The following is a 6,720-nucleotide window of genomic DNA, read 5'->3' on the forward strand; positions in this document are numbered from 1 at the left end:
CTGACATCTTGACCAGAAGTCTCAATATGAGACATAATATTTTAAGAGGAAATATTATTTTAGATAAAAAGTTCATTGCATGATGCAAATAAGATAATATACAAATGATAATTTAACAAAGGGTCAAAAAGAAATAATATAATGAAAATCATGACATGAGATTATAACATCCCTTTCTAAGTGAACAATAGAATAATTATAAGAAATAAGAATTATAAGAAGTCCTTCTTGAAACTTCTACATAGATACTATGCACTGAAACCCAAATAGAAAGTATTATGATGCCTCAAAATGAGCATTACAGAATTCTTAAATCCCTCTTCCATGTTTCCTGGACTAGAGCTAACTTGATTTTATCTCCTTCACTTACATATATGTAAGAATTTAAAAATAAATGTTAAATTATGCGTTCTGGATGCTACATGTTGTGATACGTGCTGGGGAAATAATGAAGATCAAAAAACACATATATTACTTGCATTTAAGGACTAATGGGTCTCAGTCTAATGTAAACAAAGCTGACTTCAGTCAGACTTGCACAATTTTAAGAAACTTGAATGATGATGCCAATTTGCATCATGAGAGCAGGCACAGTGACATGTTAAGATTACATCAAATGATTTTGGCATAAACTTAAAGAGGTTGCACCTTCCTTCATACTGCACAATTCCCTTCCTGTTAATTTCTCACCCCCATCACCATAGCAATTAACGTTTCATTAACAAGCAGGTTATTACAAGAGATGGGAGGAGGAAACCTGCAAGTAGCACCTCCAAATCACAGTTTAAGGATGTTTGTTTGATACTTCATTAGATATAATTTTCCTCTGGAATCATATACCTCTGTCACTTGCACTGGAAAATTCAGAGGTATATCTGAGTATGCTCATATACCTAGGATTTAATTTAGCTCCATGTAGCCTCAAGGTTGAGCATGAGCATGAAACTTATAAACAGCCCTACAAGCATGCATCAGCCACCAATACACATGGACCCTTTTCAGTCTTCATTGTGTGAGGCTGTGCTCAGGGGAATGCAGTAGTGAATAGAGTAGAATAGAATAGAATAGATCAAGATGTTGAAAAGAAATAAAGAAACAAAACAAGGGAAACTGGAGCATTCAAGGCAGAGTGTCCAGCGAGCTGAGTGAGGTACAGAAATTGCTATGTGGAGGAGGTCAGAGGAGGACAGGGTCAGAGATGGCTGGAGAGGGGTTGGGGGTGAAGAATCCTAGAATTCTCCACATGTCCCCCTCATCATGAATGAAAGGAGGAATTTTCCTGGGAGTGGGGCCTTTAAGCAGTGTTCTGAAGGATTAAAGGAGGCCAGCATGGATGTAACAATGGTGGGGAGGGAATTTCTGCAGATAAAACAGCTTGAGCAAAGGCGGAGAGACTGTTATTTACAGTTTTCCAGATGTTTTGTAACCGCAGAAACCAAAAATTTATAAGCAAATGACACAGGAGGGTCGAGCAATTCCTTTGATTTTTATCATGGCAGCCATAATCTTACATGGAGAGAGCATGAGGCAAATGCCTTAATGATCTGAAAAGATGTTTCTTAGATTCTGAAATTTGAACATTCTTTTTTGCAATCTTGACATGCTTATAAATACCATGTTAGAGTAGTGATCCCTTCTGGACTAGGCATTAGGGGTTGGGGTAGGGTAATTTCTTGAATGGAAAATTGGGAAATTCTTGGGGAAAAATTGAAATGATGTTTAAGGCACTTGGAATATGGTCACATGTTCAAACCACAGCTGGCTTTCAGTCTCCAAATATTGTAAGATAGCAGACCTTATGTTTGTTGTTGGAGAATTCTTCCTCTTAACTACCTAGTGCTTTGCAACTAATTCTCTTGATATTGAGAGTTGAAACTTTTAAAAAAATGATGATCTCGAAAGAAACATCTTAAGAAAATGATAAAATAAAGGATATCCTCTTGACACAAAAATTTATAATCTTCCTAATGTGAGAATCATGAAGCATTAACATCAACTGTAACAGATATGGAGCTAGACTTAGACAAGTGACCACATACTTTAGCTTATGGCATTTCCTGTTTCATTTATGAAACAAGGATCACATAAAAAACATTTGGAAAATAGTCCATATCAACTCCAACATTGCACACACCCACCCACAGGTGCTGTGGTAAATTAATAAACTCCAACTGAGACTTTTTAGCACATAATGTTACATCACAACTATTTGGACATAACATTTTCTATGACATTAAAAAGACTGAAAATTTCTTTGTAATAACTATGTAATATCCCATGATATAAATTTACCTGCTTGATTAACTAACAAGTGTTGTTTCCATTTATATTTGTTCATTAGATGGTCATTGTGGTGCTCCTCCCCACCCACATACAAACCTCTGTCATGTCTTCAATTATTTCTTTATGGTATATTACTAGACATTGAATTATTAGGTCAAAGGGGTATGAACAATTTTAAAACCATTATTCAATAATACCAAATGCTCTGCAGAAAAGTTTTTATCAACACTCATAATACAGAAGAGATCTCATGTTCTCTCGATAATGCTCATGTACTCTTGAGCATTTACTTTAAAAATGTCTTTTCCAGTTTGCTAGACAAAATGACATTTAACTGATTTAAGTTATATTTCTTTTTTGATTAAGGAAGGGGAACACACTGTCTATGTTTATTAGTCATCTGTACTTCTGTCATGAGAGTTCTTTAAACATTAAGGCTATTAACCTTAGTCTATCACATTTGTTGCAAAAATTTTTTTAGTTTGTGACTTGACTCTTAATTTTGTTTATGAATTTTTGATCTAGGAAAAACTTGTGAGCCATTACTTTCTTTTTTATTGTCCTTTCCTCCTTTTTTAATAATGCTATGGGTGTCCTTCCCTTTCCCAAACCCAAATAAATATTCACTTTTCTGGAAAGTTGTTTGGAAATTTGTATTTAAGTTTTAAAAGTATCAATACTTCCTCAGTGACTTACCTTTGGTGATTAGGCTCTAAGTGAGGAAATTACAAAATCTGAATTATTTTGACGTTTTTAATTACAAAAAGATGCTTTTATTGCAGTATGAAATAAGAAAACACACTACAAATTTAACAAGATATTGAATGGAACTTGAGAGTTGCTTCAGAATTTTGGTTAAAGCTACATAGCTAAAAAAATACTCTCCAAGTATCCCAATATTCTATAGAGAGCCACCAGGGAGTTCTCAACACAGTTCTATGGGGCTTACACAGGGACAACAGGCTAGTCACGCTGCTGATGACTCATTCTGTGCCTTTTCAGCCTAAATTTACTCAGAGTTTAGAAAGAATTAAGGAAGAATTTATAGTGTTTGTGAGTCCTTGGCTTGGGAAAGAGTGTTTTCCCCTTCCTTGAGAAGGCAAGAGGCATGCAAGTCCCTTGCCAAAGGCACGTGAGGAATAATCCAAAAGATCACTTATAGAGACTAGGAGAATGTGCGTGAGACAGGAAGAGGGAAGTATTTTATCACATCTTTATCACATTCAACGGTTTCTTTCCAGATTAAAGTTTCTGATGGTCATTCGGGCTTGACTTGTTCCCAAAGGCTTTTCTGCCTTGACTACATTTCTATGGCTTCCCTTCACTCTGTATTCAACTGCACCAAAAAACATTTGAACTTTGGTTTGAAAGATCACCCACGATCACCACACTCATAGGGTTTATATCTGTGGATGAACTTTCTGATGTTAACAAAATCTGAAGCCTGGCTAAAGCCTCTTCAGTGCTCTCCACACATATTTTCTCACCATCATGACCTTCTTGGTGACTTATAACCTCTGAAACTGGGCTGAAGCTATGATCATGTGACCCACACCATGAGCTGCCTGCCTCATGTAGGATGTGCCCGAGATTAGCGCAGTTACTCTAACACTTACTATAGTCTTGGAAGCTCCCTGGCTAGGAGACAACCCTGTCAGTGTGTATCTATCGCAAACCTCAAACATCTATCTTTTGAAGGGAGATTAATCTGCCTCATCAACTTGTCTTTACACGCAGAATTTTCTTAAGTTTGGAGCCATGATGAGTTACACTTGGACTATGTGGTAACACACAAGTCTCCCTCCAATCCCTGATTTTTGAATGAATTTCTTGTTCAGTCTTTACTCATCTGATACCAAAATTTTAAAAGCACAGCTATCATTTATATCTGATCATTGGCAGTAGCAAGAAGACCAACCGGTTCAAAAATGAGAGGGGGAGGGAAGAGGAAAAGGAAAGGAGAGAAAAGAAATTGTCTAACAAGTCTCCACCATATACCTTCTTACAGCCAGGGCCTGGATTTACCCTCTGACCCGACAAACACTACAAAGGGGGGACAAAAATATAGAATAATGGTATTCAAAATATCACACATCGGGCAATGAAGAATAGTGGTCCCTAAGAGATGGGGGAAATGAGGTGAGCCTTTACTACTTGGGAGTTTCCAGTGTGTGGTGCAATGATGGAAAATGCAGTAAGAGCCCAGAGGATTCCCTTAGTTGAGATGACAGAGATGAGAGACTTGAAAGACCACGGTGGCTGGCATTCAGAGAACAGGATAGCAAAAAGAGAAGAGCTGCACTAAGGGAGAACCTTGGAGATCTTTGAAGGATTCTGTTAAGTATTTGGTAGAGTACTGATCAGTGAATTCATATAAGGAAATTACCTAAGGCTGGGGGAAGACCCACCTGAAAGGATTATAGGGAGCAAGTGTTGTCAGAAGCTCAAACAGGCCTGGGGATTATGTCTGTTTGCACTATCCAGAGTAGGGAATGTTGTAATTCATGAGGCCTTGCCACAGTAGTCTGGGCTAATTCTCTTTATGCCAAATGCTGCTGTGGTCCTGCCTAACACATCTTAAAATCAAGACTTGAAAATGATTTAACTGCTTCCAAATAACTTTCTCTCACAATAAAGTTTAACAAGATGTATGATTACAAAGAAAATATCTAGCACCAACAGGTATTTAGCAACATTTTTCCAAAAGGCAAAGATCATGATGCCTGGCATCCAATTAAAAAAAATAACTAGGCAGGTGAAGAAGCAGAAAAATGTGACCCATCATGAAGAGAAAAATCAATCAGTCCAAACTGACCCAGAACTTATATAGATGTTATATTTAGCAGACAAATACATTAAAAAAGTTATTACAGAGTGTGGGTCCCAGGTCTTCCCTTGTGGAACATGCTGGGAACTGAGAAAGACCTAAGCTGTGGCACGAGGATGGGAAACAGTGCCCTCTACACTCATGTAGAAACCTCGCAGAAAATGAGTGTCTTTCAGCTTAAAGACCCTGGACTGACCAAGTTCCCTTCAGAGTTGCAGAAGCTGCTATGCTATCTCAGGATCACCAACTTGTCCAACAAGATTGAGAACCTACCACCTATGATTGTAAGGAATTTCACTCTGCTGAAGAGCCTCTTCTTAAACATCACACTGACTGTTCTTCCTGAGGAGTTATGCAATCTGAAAAAAACTAGAAACCCTAATCCTGAATAACAATCACTTGAAAGAGCTGCCATCTACCTTTCAGCAACTGTCTGCCCTCAAGACCTGAGCCTCTCTGGGAACCAGCTGCAAGCACTACCATCCCAACTTTGTAGCCTACAGCACCTGGACGTGATGAATCTCTCCAAGAACCAGATTTGGAGCATCACTGACATAGTAGGGGAGCTGCAGGTCATCAAACGCAACCTCAACCAGAACCAGATATCTCAGATCTTCGTAAAGTTATCTTGCTATCCTCACCTTACAGTTTTCCACGTGGGAGAGAACTGCCTTGACCTCAGCATGCTTCACAGAGCATCTTTGGTGATTCTCAGATGTGTCTGCCTGCAGTGAAAGGCAACCTTTTTGAAACAAAGAAACTTTGAGAACTAGGAGGCTATGATGAGTACATGGAGAGGTCACGACCACCAAGAAGAAGAGTGCATGATGTTCTCCACAAAGCAATGATTTGGAACCTGTTGCAATCTGGCTGTATCAAAGGCTCCTGTTATTGTCAAGGGTATCTGCAGTAAGAAGATGATACTCCAGGAGATCATATTTCATTTGATCTTTTTCTTTTCCACAGTTTACCTCAAATAAGCTAAAAAGAATCAAGAGACAGGAAGAGTTCTCCATTTTGAGTCATGGATAAGACAATGGACAATGTTCATCTTCAAAACCATTATTAGTTGGACTTAAAAAAACCCCAGTAGGTAGTGGCTATTTGTACAGTGAGGGGATGCTGCTTGGAACGGAATAGCTTCACACCACAGCTTGAAATTTCATGTTTAGCTTCGATATGTGAGCTTTCATAAAGTCAGGTGCCTTTCCACTTCTGTGTTAACATTTCATGTTTTTATGACATTCAAATAATCTGTGAGAGGCTCCTACGGTCAATCTAAGGACTTGTAATTTTATTCCGATCCATCAGTTCAATTGCAAATATTTATACTTGGAGTTTGGGGTATACATAAATATATTGCTATCTTGGTTAAAAGTGTACTTTATCAGAGCAGCACCAATAAAACACTAGATGTTCCCCAAGGCTACAGTAGTGAATATTTTGCTACTGCGGTTATCTTATTAGTAGACGAGTCTGAAGAGCTAAAACCATACATACACAAAACTTGTAAGACACAAGGGGTTTTAACAATCAAGATTTTCCCGAAGCTTTGTTAGAAATAATGACTTATTTTTTTGGTAATCTTTTTCCTTTTTTTCGTATGTATA

General features: G+C 37.9%; 1 pseudogene; it reads left to right on the forward strand.

Annotated features, from left to right (window-relative positions):
• Positions 1-5,169: 5,169 nt before the first annotated feature.
• On the forward strand, positions 5,170-6,023 carry LOC112322522 (leucine-rich repeat-containing protein 57 pseudogene; annotated as a pseudogene).
• The last annotated feature ends 697 nt before the right edge of the window (positions 6,024-6,720 follow it).

Source organism: Desmodus rotundus, chromosome X (genome assembly GCF_022682495.2).
Source record: "Desmodus rotundus isolate HL8 chromosome X, HLdesRot8A.1, whole genome shotgun sequence".
NCBI classification, from domain to species: domain Eukaryota; kingdom Metazoa; phylum Chordata; class Mammalia; order Chiroptera; family Phyllostomidae; genus Desmodus; species Desmodus rotundus.